The sequence below is a fragment of the Salvia splendens genome, chromosome 17 (genome assembly GCF_004379255.2).
Source record: "Salvia splendens isolate huo1 chromosome 17, SspV2, whole genome shotgun sequence".
NCBI classification, from domain to species: Eukaryota; Viridiplantae; Streptophyta; class Magnoliopsida; order Lamiales; family Lamiaceae; genus Salvia; species Salvia splendens.
Window position 1 is genome coordinate 19,213,752 of NC_056048.1, and position 13,525 is coordinate 19,227,276.

Here is a 13,525-nt window from a genome sequence, read left to right on the forward strand (position 1 = left end):
CCCTTCCCACTTCACAAGTGTCTGCCCTCAGATAAGGCTGTGAAGTGGAAAAAGGTAATGGCCAGTATGGCTGACACACAGACATACCAAACAAGCAAAACACATGTTTCTACTGAAACTTCTCACACTTCGACTATATAATGGACTAAGTGTGAGCTAACATGCATACGTAAAAACAAATAAACATAAAACATGCGCCAAATTGGCAAACCCTTAACTTCTCACACTAAGACTATTGACTAGGCTAAGTGTTAGAACGGGTTTGCACACATTTACAACACAAATTATACTACCTAAAACACAGCAAAACACAATTAAAATATGAAAAACTAAAAACTGAAAATAAAAAGAAAACTAACTGGTTAGTATAGTTGGTCACTTGGTCCTCTTGCTCCTTCGCGGGGCAGGTTGTGGTGCAGGTGGTTCTTCCGGTTGTTCCTCCTCATTCTCGGACTGCTTGTTCCCAGATTCTGCCGACTCTTCGGCATCTCCTTCTCCTAATTCCTTTCCTTCTGTCTCGGTTCCCTATGGTCTGACTTCCTTTCTGCGCTGCTTTTTCTGTCTCGGTCTCCATGGGTTCATCATCCTGGCCGCCATGGCCACTCGTTCCCCCCGCTTTCTCACTACTAGCTTCCCTGCTCTGCCCAATTCTTTGAAGATTTCTTCCATCACGTTCGTCAAGCGGTTCAACTCCGCCCTTGCCTGCCTATTCTCTTTCGCCAACTCTTCTACTGCGCTTCTCTAACCTTTCTTAGCGCTTCTTGTGCCCGCGGCTCATGACCTTGTACATTCTGGCTTGCTGAAGCTCTCCCAGCTGGTATGTCTTCCCCACCCATCGCGTAGAAACGCGGGGTGAAACTGCCTTCGCCAATCTCACTGGTATACTCGGATCTTAGTTTTCCGATAGCCAGTCGAAACCCAAAGAACGCAAATGTAATAGAAGGGTACACGGGAGCTCAAAGCCTCAAGGGAATGGGTAATGAAGTACCTCTCTACTTTTAAGTTGCTTACTGCTATCGTCCTTGTCGCCAAACGCTTCCTGCCTGTTTCCTCGTGTCAAATGCTTCATATCCTCAACTAACTCATCAGTAAGGTCCACTGTCCAGCGCCGGTACCTCATCCTCTCCAATGGGGGATGTACAAGCTCCTGATGATCTTGCGGGAGTTGGTGCTCTCTATACTCTTCATTCTCCAGGGAAATGTCAATGTCGGAGTCAGAAACCTCACTGGTTGTATAATCACTGTCGCTCGTCTCTTGCTGGCGAGGCGGTGCCCTCCAATCTGGTTCCGTGATGACTACGTTGGTGTTCACAGTGCGTTGCTTCTTGGCGCTGGGCTTCTTCTTCATAGGAGCTTTTCCCTTTCATTCCTCTTTGCCTTGTATCTGGCTTCCTCTCCATCAACCCCGTCTTTCTCTTCTTCGGGTTCCTTCTCAGCTTGTGTTGAACACTGATCCTGGGCAGCAGGACTAGTCTCTCCGCTGGTACGGATAATGTCAATTCCTGCTCCTCCTGGCCTGCTGACTTGGATGCGAGGTCCAGACCCTCAGCCACCCAATCAGCCTCTTCACCTTGGCCACCCGGCGTCGGAGAGACCGCTTCTGCTGCTTCCATTGCAGTTTCCTCTAAGTTAGTCGCGGGTAAAAACTCCTCCCCCAGGTTTGGTGGGAGTACCCCTTTCTTCTTTCGCTCAAATTTCTACCGGATTTGCCTCTGTTTTGGCTTTGCCTTACTAGCTGCCCATTTGCCCAAGCATCTTTGCGATACCCTCTGCAGTTTCGGCCGTGCCCCTTTGAGTCGCCCTTCAACACTAGCTTTCGCTTGAAGGCTTTTGACTTTATCACTGGAGGTGCTGCTGGCTCCGGTACCTCCATGCTCGCTACTGTCTCCTCCTGAGCAGTACGCGCTTCATCCGCTCCTGCCTCTTGCTGGGACGTTTTCTGACTCGACTCTTTCTTCTTCCTTCTATTCTACTGGCTGGTCTCTCTACCCTCGCTTACTGCCTCCTCTTCATCTCTCCCCTCCCCTTGAGTTACCTCCGCTAACAGTGCTTCGAATTCCTCATCAGTCATGAGACCCTGCTTCTTGGCGGACTCATTAAGATCTATCTCTTCCTTCGACACTTCTTGAAGAATAGGCTCTGCTACCGGCGTCCTCTCGGGTTCAACGGTTCCTTTCTTCGCCTCCCTTTCCTCTGGATCTGAATCATAATGGGCGGCAATGGCATCAATATCCATTGAATCAGTCTCTTGGTTAGTCGGGGAGAGTTCTGAGGTCTCAGGCGATGCGGTCGCCGAGGAAGATTCTCCTTCTGGTTGTACTCTGGACTGAACTATCGGTTCAGATGGGGCTTCTCCGGTTATGCCCCCTGCTCCCCCTATTTGACTGAAACCGGCCACATCACTATTATCCCTAAATACCTTTAGCCTATGACATAGGGTCCGGTCCACTTTGACTTGAGCTTCCCAGGCATGAGCTTCAACCTCGACTGGAAGAGTAGTACTTTCTGCCCAACATGGAGATCCTTGGTCCTCAGATTTCTGTCATGCCACAATTTGGTTCGCTCTTTGTACCACATGGCTGAATCAAACGACTCCAATCTGAGTTCCTCTAACTCCTGCAGCTGCACTTTCCTTTCCTTTTCACGTACTTTTCACGGGCTGTAGCATCTACATTACTTGATGTACTGCCCAGTATGCCCGGTGCTCAATTCCCACTGGTAAGTGGCACATCTTCCCGAAACAATTCGGTACGGAGACATTCATATGGGGGTCTTGTAGGCTGTGCGATATGCCCACAGAGCATCCTCTAACCTTATACTCCAGTCCTTCCTGGAAGGATTGATGGTCTTCTCCAGAATCTTCTTTATCTCTCAGTTAGAGATTTCTGCTTGCCCGTTCTCTTGTGGGTGGTAGGGGCTCGATAGTCTGTGATGAACACCGTATTTCTTCATCAACGCTTCGATGGTGCGGTTACAGAAGTGGGTGCCCTGATCGGATATTATGGCCCTTGGTACTCCGAAACGACTGAAAATGTTACTTTTGAGGAACTTGGCTACCTCCCTTGCTTCACAGTACTTGTGGCCTTGGCTTCTAGCCACTTGGAGACGTAGTCAACTGCGACTAAGATGTACAAGTTCCCATACGACGAGGGAAGGCCCCATGAAATCCATCCCCCATATGTCGAACAACTCACAAACAACGATCGGGACTTGTGGCATTTCATCTCGCGCTGATATTCCACCGGTCTGTTGACAACGCTCACAACCTCTACAGAACTCGTAGGCATCTTTGTTGAGGGTTGGCCAATAAAATCCGCTATCCAGGATCTTTCTCGCTGTCTTCCTGGGACCGAAATGTCCTCCACACGCCAAAGAGTGGCAATGCGTCAATACGTCCCTCTGCTCCCAGTCAGGAACGCACCTTCTTATCACTTGATCTGCTCCTACTCTCCAAAGATATGGGTCGTCCCAAAAGTAGTACTTCTTCGCCTCGCTCTTGATCTTCATTCTTTGAGCCTTGGTGATGCTCGGCACTTCTGGAAGCTCCCCCGAAACTAAGTAGTTGGCTAGGTCCGCATACCATGGTTCCTACCCTACATTTTCCTTTTGTCCTTTCCCTGTACTATCCTGGCTAGTACGCTTTCATCACTTCTTTCCCAATCTAAGTCTTTCTAACAACAAAAATTACCCCCCAACAAATGGTTCCTCTGGAAATCGGTCGTGAATCTCCTTCGCATTCCGTGAGCACTAGCCGGGGCGTAATTTGTCTTGCGGAAAGAGGGCTTTCCTCGACTCGACTTATAAATTTGGTTTGCTTTATTTCCATTGTAATTTTCATTCCTCTTTTTGTTGCAAGTTTCCTTTCGATTGTAATAGTTAGAGTACCGCATGTACAAGGCTTTGGGATTTCTTCCCATTATTTCTAACAATCGCAAGACAAATTAGTGTACTCTTCTAAGACAGGATTATACCAATTGAAGTTGGAGGAAACATGAGCTCCAAAGCTGGAATGAAGAAACGAACAGTACCAATGTTCATGGGCAACGAAATGGTTAATTCTTTGAGATCTACTCTCTTGAGAATTGTGTTTATCGTTTGTCAGTTGACAAGCAAGACCAATTTTGACTTGGTAGTAATAATTGGGATGCTTGTGGTGTTAAATATACCAATGGACATATGGTTCGATATAATTGTGTACTTATTGTTGGAGACGATATTGTGCAAATTATTTGAACGTGTTGTTATAAACAACAATGATCACGAGGTGGTCGCAATGGTCTCCGACGTGAACCATGGTAACAATCCAAATGAATGGTTTGTTGATACGGGTGCCACATGTCATATGTGCTCCGAGAGAAGCGTTTTTTCTACCTACAAATCTGTTGGAGGTAGAAAAGTACGTATGGGAAACCAAGCCTCTTCTAAGGTGGTTGGTGTGGGTAATGTGTTCCTAAAATTAGGATCTGGAAAAGTTCTTACCCTTAAGGATGTACTGCATGTCCCAGACATCCGAAATAATTTGGTGTCAGACTCACTTCTAGTAAATCATGGATTTTCACTAGAATTTGAGTGTGAAAAGGTTTTATTGACCAAGTATGGAAAGTTCATAGGTGAAGGCCACCTAGTGAATGGACTTTTTGAGCTGAATGTTACGGTCATTCACCGTGGAAAAGGAATAAGCAATAAGGAAGATGACACGTTCTCTTATTTGCTTGAGAGCTCTGATTTATGGCATAATAGATTGGGACATGTAAATCTAAATGCTATAAAAAGACTAATAAATCTTAATTTACTAAAAGTAGATAAGTTTAACTCACAAGAAAGGTGTGAAGTGTGTGTTGAAGCCAAAATGGCTAAACTGCCGTTCCATTCGGTAGAGCGAAGCACAAACCTCTTGAATTGATCCATACAGACGTATGTGATTTAAAATTTGTGCAAACAAGAGGTGGTAAAAAGTACTTCATCACATTTATAGATGATTGCACAAGGTATTGTTACCTTTACTTATTAATAAGTAAAGATGAGGCAATTGAAGCGTTTAAAGACTTCAAAAATGAAGCTGAAAATCAACTTAATTGTCGAATTAAGTGTGTTCGAAGTGATAGAGGTGGTGAGTATGTAGCTCCGTTTGCAGAATTATGTCATGCAAGTGGTATAATTCACCAAACCACAGCTCCATATTCTCCTCAATCAAATGGTGTTGCTGAACGCAAAAATCGAACACTGATGAATGCCTTGTTGAGTAATTCAGGATTACCCCAGAACATGTGGGGGGAGGCTGTGTTAACAGCGAATCATATCCTGAACAAAATTCCACTAAAAAATAAGGATGTGACTCCTTATGAGTTGTGGAAAGGGAAGAAACATTCGTATTCATACCTCAAAGTGTGGGGGTGTTTAGCGAAGGTAGAAGTACCACCTCCGAAACAAGTTGCAATAGGCCCTAAAACAGTCGATTACATCTTTATTGGCCATGCACTTAATAGTAGTGCCTATCGTTTCCTAGTCCATAGATCAGCTGTGCCTGGCGTGGCTGAAGGAGCAACGATTGAGTCAAGGAATGCTATATTCTTTGAGAATGTTTACCCTTACAAGAGGCAAGAGGATCGTTCTAGTGAAAGAATGATGGATGAATCCACTAGTTCTAATCCTCCAAAAAGGACGAGGTCAAGTCTTGAGGATGTTGAACCAAGACGTGGTAAAAGAGTTAAAGTTGCTAAAACATTTGGTCCCGACTTCATAACTTTTATGTTGGATGACGAACCAAAGTGATTGGCGGAAGCTCTGTCTGGCCCAGACGCAGCGTGGTGGCAAGAAGCTATCAATAGTGAAATTGAATTCATCATGAGAAATAACACTTGGGTGTTAGTAGACTTGCCTGAAGGCTGTAAGACTTTAGGGTGCAAGTGGATTCTGAAAAGGAAATATAAGCCCGATGGTACTATAGATAAGTACAAAGTTCGCCTAGTTGTCCAAGGCTTTAAGCAGAAAGAAGAGCATGACTTTTTTGATACCTATTCACCTGTTACGAGAATAACTTCCATTCGGGTGCTTCTTGCGATTGCTGCTTTGCACAATCTCGATATTCACCAAATGGATATGAAAACTGTGTTTCTGAATGGTGATCTGGAAGAAGAAATATATATGGAACAACCCCAAGGGTTTGTTGTGACTGGGCAAGAGCGTAAAGTATGCAAACTGGTAAAGTCATTATATGGGTTGAAGCAAGCACCATTACAATGGCATTTAAAATTTGACAACGTGATGTTGGCAAATGGATTCACTATCAATGAGTGAGATAAGTGTGTTTACATTAAGAACACAGATAACGGTTTTGTTATTGTGTGTCTTTATGTAGATGATATGTTGATTACGGGCAGCAATAGTGCCATTATCAACGAAACCAAAAATATGTTGAAGAGAAATTTCGACATGAAAGATATGGGTTTAGCTGATGTGATTCTCGGAATCAAAATTAAAAGGAATCATGAGGGAATTGCTCTGACACAATCTCATTATATTGAGAAAGTGCTAAAGAAATTTCACTCGTTCGATTGTGAGCCAGCTAAGACTCCATTGGAACCCAACGTGCATTTGAGTAAGCACACGGGTGAGCCTATAGCTCAAGAAGATTATGCAAAGATCATAGGGAGTTTGATGTTTATCACAAACTGCACCCGACCAGATCTTGCGTGTACGGTGAATAAGCTGAGCCGATTTACGAGCAACCCAAGCAAGGAACATTGGAAAGCTCTGCGTAGGGTTTTGAGATACTTGTAGTATACTCTTAACTTTGAGTTGCAGTACACAAGATGTCCCCAAGTACTTGAAGGGTACTGTGATGCAAATTGGATATTTGATTCAAAAGACTCGTTCTCGACGAGTGGTTATGTGTTCACTGTGGGGGTGGTGCTGTTTCGTGGAAGTCGACGAAACAAACGTGTATAGCTCGATCCACCATGGAATCTGAGTTTATCGCATTGGATAAAGCAGGGGAAGAAGCCGAGTGGCTCAGAAATTTCCTAGAATGTATTCCATGTTGGAAGAAGCCAGTGCCGACAGTAGTGATATACTGTGATAGCCAAGCAGCTATAGGGAGAGCACATAGTGGCTTATACAACGGTAACTCTCGACATATTCGTCGGCGACATAATACCGTCAGACAATTGATCACAAGTGGTGTTATCACAGTTGACTATGTAAGATCAGTTGATAACTTAGCGGATCCGTTAACGAAAGGTTTAAACCGTGATCAATTGCATAAATTGCTAAAAGGAATGGGACTGAAAACCACATCTTAAAAGATGATTATAGTGGTAACCCAACCATACGATTGGAGATCCCATGGGCTTGGTTCAATGGGAAAACGAAGTTATATGAATCTAGTTGTAACACTCGGAAGATTTTTTATCTTCGCCCATTCTTTAGAAAGCATTGAGTGTTGTAACCTGCATGTGGTAAGAGGCTAAGTTTTGACTTTTAATGATTCTTAGAAACCTCGAGGAGGTGGGTATTGCAGGATACCTGGAAAAGAATCACCTATGTAAGTGAAGAAGTGTGGGCCGCTTCAACATGTGAATCACTTATGAATCCAAAGTGGTGTTCCATGGCCAGTAAAGGACACAAACGTGAGAACTGATGAGTTTGTAAATAATATTGTGCCAATATTATTGTCTCGGTATACACCAAGGAGGAATGGTTCTAGGCATCACGTCCACCAGGCCGCCGGTATGCCCGATAGTGTTGACTATGGAAAGTTCAAAGCCCCAAGCTACTATTCCAAATGCAATATTGTTTCTCGAGAATTGAGCATAGAGTCTGCATGCATGCATTTGTGTCTGGTGTTGGTTTGAGCTTGCAGCGCTCTAACCAATGTGGGGGATTGTTGGAAAAAAACATGTAAATTGATGGAAACTTTTGATATGGCCAATCCTTTGGCTTTCCATCTCTTGTAACCACCTTTTGCATAATGGTTTGCTTAATGGTGGATTATGATCAAGACCTTCCATGTCCTCTTTTGTGCCTATATAAGGCATGTGGATTTGAGAGATGTGGACACACAAACAAAACATTCTATCTTCTCTCTAGCTCTCAAGCATTCTAGTTAGCTTTTTAGGAGCATTGTCTAGCTCGATTCTCGGAACTCCATCAAGTTCGCCGGTGCCTAGCGGGTTTGAGGTGCTTCTACACGCTAGGAGGAAGTCGTTTTATTGGGGGCAATACGCCATTCCGTGAGCACTAGCCGGGGCGTAATTTGTCTTGCGGAAAGAGGGCTTTCCTCGACTCGACTTATAAATTTGGTTTGCTTTATTTCCATTGTAATTTTCATTCCTCTTTTTGTTGCAAGTTTCCTTTCGATTGTAATAGTTAGAGTACCGCATGTACAAGGCTTGGGGATTTCTTCCCATTATTTCTAACACCCTTGTCGATACATTATAGAAAATGATGAGCCTAGGAGATGACACTACAAAAGTTTTGATGTGAGTTGTTTGGGTCTCAACTTGATAAAAGCTCGTTCAGTGAACTTGGTTCTTTTACCCTTTAATTAGTAATAACACTATCAAATGTTATTACTAATTAACTTCATTTATTATAATGAATACTTGGCTCGAATAAGCTCAATTGAATTTACTACTCGAGTTGGACATTGATAGTAAACGAATCGAGCTTGAGCACACTACGTTGAGAAGCAAAAGAGGCGTACCTGGAGTTGACGTATGTTGTGCCATCTTCCGCCTCCGCCACAACAGGACTTCCTCTCTGGATGTTACAAGGTAGAGGAAACGATCATCATGAAGTCAGTTATAAGAGCAGGCATCTCTGGTAGAATCCAATTCTGCACCTTGAGTGGCTTCACTGATATTGCTACCTCGTGACCCCACGAAGCCTGTATCTTTGGCTGGATCATGTGGATAAATTGAATAGATCATATTTTATAGGAGAATGATAATGTAGCATACTAGTACTAACCTCCAAAGGTACGAGGCCATTATTTCCAAAATCCAACGTCTGTTTCAGCTCTCCTCCTGGCCAGCTGTAGACGTGCAAATGTCTCCCATATAAACCATCAGAAACATGCTGAACGTTGAAACCTTTGATAAAAGTGGAAGGAGCTCCCATCGATGTGCTGATCATGGTCTTGTGTCGAGGCTGGTACCAGAAATCATAGCCGTAAAGGGGGCTGTGCCCCGGTTTCTCCCACCTGTCCGACCATTCACATTTCATAATGTCTTCTCAAAACAAAATTGAAACATATGACTAGTCACGTTCCAGAGGTAAGGTAAAGTCGCATGACATGAGTTCATTACAATATTTGTTAATAATCCATGAGCAGACGTCTACCTTCCTTTGACATTAAAGTCAGAATCCAGGAGTAGAAATCCATTTCCTTCAGCATTCCCATCTTTATCTCCAAGACATGACACCATGATTTCACCAGACGCGAGACAGTGAGCTGTGTGAGGATATGCCACCCCCGTCTTCTCTATTATATCCTTGGGATTAACGACTTTATGTAAAGATGGAGCCCTTGGATCCTTTTGAGTATCAACGGGCCCAGACCTGAGAAATAGAGAACAAATTAAGCGAGCACAGAAATAATAAGACATTTGTAACACTACAAAGAACTTAAATGTTGCTGTAAATAAACAACTTAAACAATCCATTTGTAATAGTACACGATTAGCACAACGAGGCAAGGGAAGCGTAGAAAAATAAGGCCTACTTACAGTAGGAAAGGGAGGACAAGAAAGCGTCTCACAGCTGATGGATCGCCATGGCAAGAGCTGCAAGCATTCCATCCAGAGCGGTGCAGTTCGTCTCCAAGGTAAGGCATGGACAGCCTATGAATGACTTTGGAATACGTTGGTGAATTCGGATCAGTATCCACAGTAGCAAGGTAATCTGGCTTCTCTTTTCCAGTTCCTATTACAGTCCAAAAAAAAAAAGCAGCAAAGTTTCCAAAAACCAGCATCATTAGCTACATAACAAGCAGTATCCCATTTTCTACTAAACTCTTTTACAGTGTTTCAACTGATAAACCACTTGAATACCTAAACATAAACGCCACTTATGCATTTTCCCTTTTAATTCCAGCTAATTATCTACTTGTATAAATATAGTAATCAGCATACCGTTTGTTCAAAATTAATTGTAGCATTCCACATTAACAAAATTTGGTAGTAACATAAATTTGATTCATTGATTCATTGAGAAATAAACATAAATTTATTCTCATTCTTCTTGGCGTGAAAACCCTAGAACCTCAACTAGGGTATATCCTTTTCCGTTTGCAAATTACTTTCGTATGCTCTCTTATTTCAACGATAGATTCTCAAGGGTCTATCAAATACGCAATCTATTCCACTTTTTGTCCCTAGCTACATCTTATATTCTTATGTTTCTATTTTGGAGCTCGAGATGTTCTATTCCATGTTTCATTTTTATTCCCTTTTCAATAAGATTGATTACTACTACTACTTAAATTAAACTCAGGTATATAATTTTCTAAGAATTCAGTGTTTTGAATATATTGTCACGTAATTTCTCCCGCCAATCATAATTGCATAAATAATATTTTTTTCATTTCTCTCTCTTACTTTACCCATTTTTCTTTTGCTCTTTTTACTTTACCAATTATGCATTATTAAAACTCGTGTCGTTTCAAATGTTTCTATTTTTTTAAGGACGGGGGTAGTATATAGTTAAGATATAATTTGATATTGTTAATTGTTTTCATGTCGTTTCAAATGTTTCTATTTTTTTTAGGACAGAGTAATTTCTACTGATTTAATTTGGTATTGTTGATTGTTTTCGGGTTATTGTATTACTTCCTCTGTCTCACTTAAGATGACACATTTTCCTTTTTAGTTTGTCCCAACTAAGAGGACACATTACCTTTTTTGGAAACTTTCTCTTTCCAATTAATACATCCAACCACTTTTTCTCACTCCTATTAAAATATTCATCTTTCTTCTCTCTCTATTTTAATATCTACACCCACCTTTTCTCTTTTCTCTCTTCAATTAAACACATTAACCAATAACTCGTGCCGGCCAAGGAATGTGTCATCTTAGCCGGGACGGAGGGAGTAGTAAAACTCTAGAGTATGTGTCTAACTTTGAATCTTAGTTCGATCGATCAATGAATATAAGGTTCATCATATGCATTTCATTTGATGTAGATAATTTTCCTAAAAATTGTGAGCTTGTTATAAATGTTTAAAATTGAAAGAAGAGAAAAGGCGGGCTCGATTCTTAAATTGGGAATTTGTGTGAGAGGGAGGATGAGATATAGAGTCTGTCTATTTTCGCATTCATTTCTTGTAAAAAAAAGAGTAAAGGCCAAAATTGGTCCTGAACATATGGTCATTTTACGAATTTGGTTCTAAACTTTATCTTTTGGATTTTTTGGTCCTGTACATTTCAAATCGGATCACAATTGTTCCTGGACTAACTGTTCCGTTAAAAACTAAATTAGACTTTTAATTATGATTTTTTACTCCTTTTTTTTCATCTTCTTCCTTCCTCTCATCTTTCATCTTCTTCCTTCCTCTTCCTCTCAAACCCTAGTTGTAGAGCGATCGACTTTCAGCAAAGGGACTGCGCGGGAGTGGCGGCGGTCAACGTGACCGCCGATTCCGGTACGAGTCTTGCAATTGCAGTCGATTACGGTTTCTTCGTTCCGACGAGAAAATAGGGTTAGTCGAGAAGGATTCCATCATCTGCCTTGGATTCGCCATCACCGATCGGAGGAGGGTTCCGTCGAAGTGAATCCTTGAGAGAGAGAGAGAGACGTTTTGAGTAAATTTCGTAAGTGTTGAGAGCAGACATGTTTTAGTGTGAGCAATTGTATTTCATTTTATTTTTTTCATATTATTTATTTCTGATTTTAAATGAATATTTACTAAAATAATTAGGGAATTAATTAGGGAATAAAAATTAGAATTAAAAGTCTAATTTGGTCAAAATTGGGATTAAACCCGTTGACCATTAGTTTTTAACGGAACAGTTAGTCCAAGACCAATTGTGATCTGATTTGAAATGTACATGACCAAAAAATCCAAAAGATAAAGTTTAGGACCAAAATCGTAAAATGGTCATATGTTCAGGACCAGTTTTGGCCTTTACTCTAAACAATGATGGTTTAGTGTTTGGATTAAAGTCATGATCTTTTCGTATTTAATTTGTACCTATAAAAGAAATATAGAGTTAAAATTGAAAGAACTAAATGGACAAATCGGGAAATAAACTGATAAGAATAGTCAAATTCTGATATAACTTATATTTTTCAATACTAAAATGATTCTCTCTTTGTCCCACAATAATTGTAACTCTTATTGTGGGCACGAGTTTTAAGAAATGTAAAGAAAAGTTGGTTAGAAAAATTATATGGGACCCACATTTTTAAATTGTTTTTATAATAACTTGTGAGTGAAGTGAGTTAGTAGAATGTGAGACCTACTTAACATTTATGGTAAAAATAAAGTGTGACAATTATTGTGGGATGGATCGAAATGGAAAAGAGTGAAAATTATTGTGGGACAAAGGAAGTATATTATTAAGTTTCAAACTTTTGTAATTATTTTTGAATCATTTCACCGATGAAATCCATAATATGGTGGCAACTAGCAGTGAAAATAAAGGTAACAAAATAATTGTAGAAACAGTAAAGTCCATTTTTGGTCCTAAGCATATGACCAAAATACGAAGTTGGTCCAGAACATTCACTTTTTGAAAATCAATTCCTAAACAAACGAAATCGTAGTCGAAGTGGTCTTCTTTTACGGTTCATTCAAAAACTGACGGCCAACGCCAGATTAGTAATATTTTAACCTAATTAGGAGTACATAATTAATTAAAATAAAATTAATTAAAAATTAAAAAATTAAAAATTCCAAAATAGACTCTCTCTCTCTCTCTTCTTCTTCTTCTCTCAATCTCTCTTCGTTGACAACGGTTTTAACGGGCTTCTTTTACTAGAAATCTTTCCCAAGGCATTGACCTCAATCTCGAACTTCCATTCGCCCTTTGTTATCTTCTCACCGAGTCTCTTGACAGCGACTTGAATGTCATCTTCCATTGTAGCTGATTGTTCCATAGGTGCTTTTGCCCATGATCTTAGCAGTGGCGCATAGCAGATCATCTGCCGAACACCATCGGCCCATCAAAGTTCACAAGCTTCCTCCCGTCTCTCTGTCGCTCTCTTCCATTTCTGCAGCAGTTGGCAGGACGCCTTTCTCTTCCGCCCTTCCGCCTTTCTCCGCTTCTCTCTCATTTTCTTTCTCCTCAACCAGCAACACATCAGAATGAAGAAAATACCTAGCAAGATTACAAGCAGTGCCCTGCCATGATCAGAATAATATCTTTACTAAAAAGTTTCTGACTTTGTTTCTTATGTGGTGGCGGAGGACCTTTGGAAGGAGACGGAACACAATGTCGAGCCAGTGTACCCACATAGCTCAAGATTGCTGACAAATGCATCGTACCCACGGTGCTCAAGATTGACATACATATTCTTCGGCGAG

The 13,525-nt window shown here is 41.3% G+C and overlaps 1 pseudogene; it reads right to left on the reverse strand.

The window, feature by feature from the left end:
- Positions 1 to 1,969: 1,969 nt before the first annotated feature.
- On the reverse strand, positions 1,970 to 13,098 carry LOC121774423 (annotated as a pseudogene).
- Between the last annotated feature and the right edge of the window lie 427 nt (positions 13,099 to 13,525).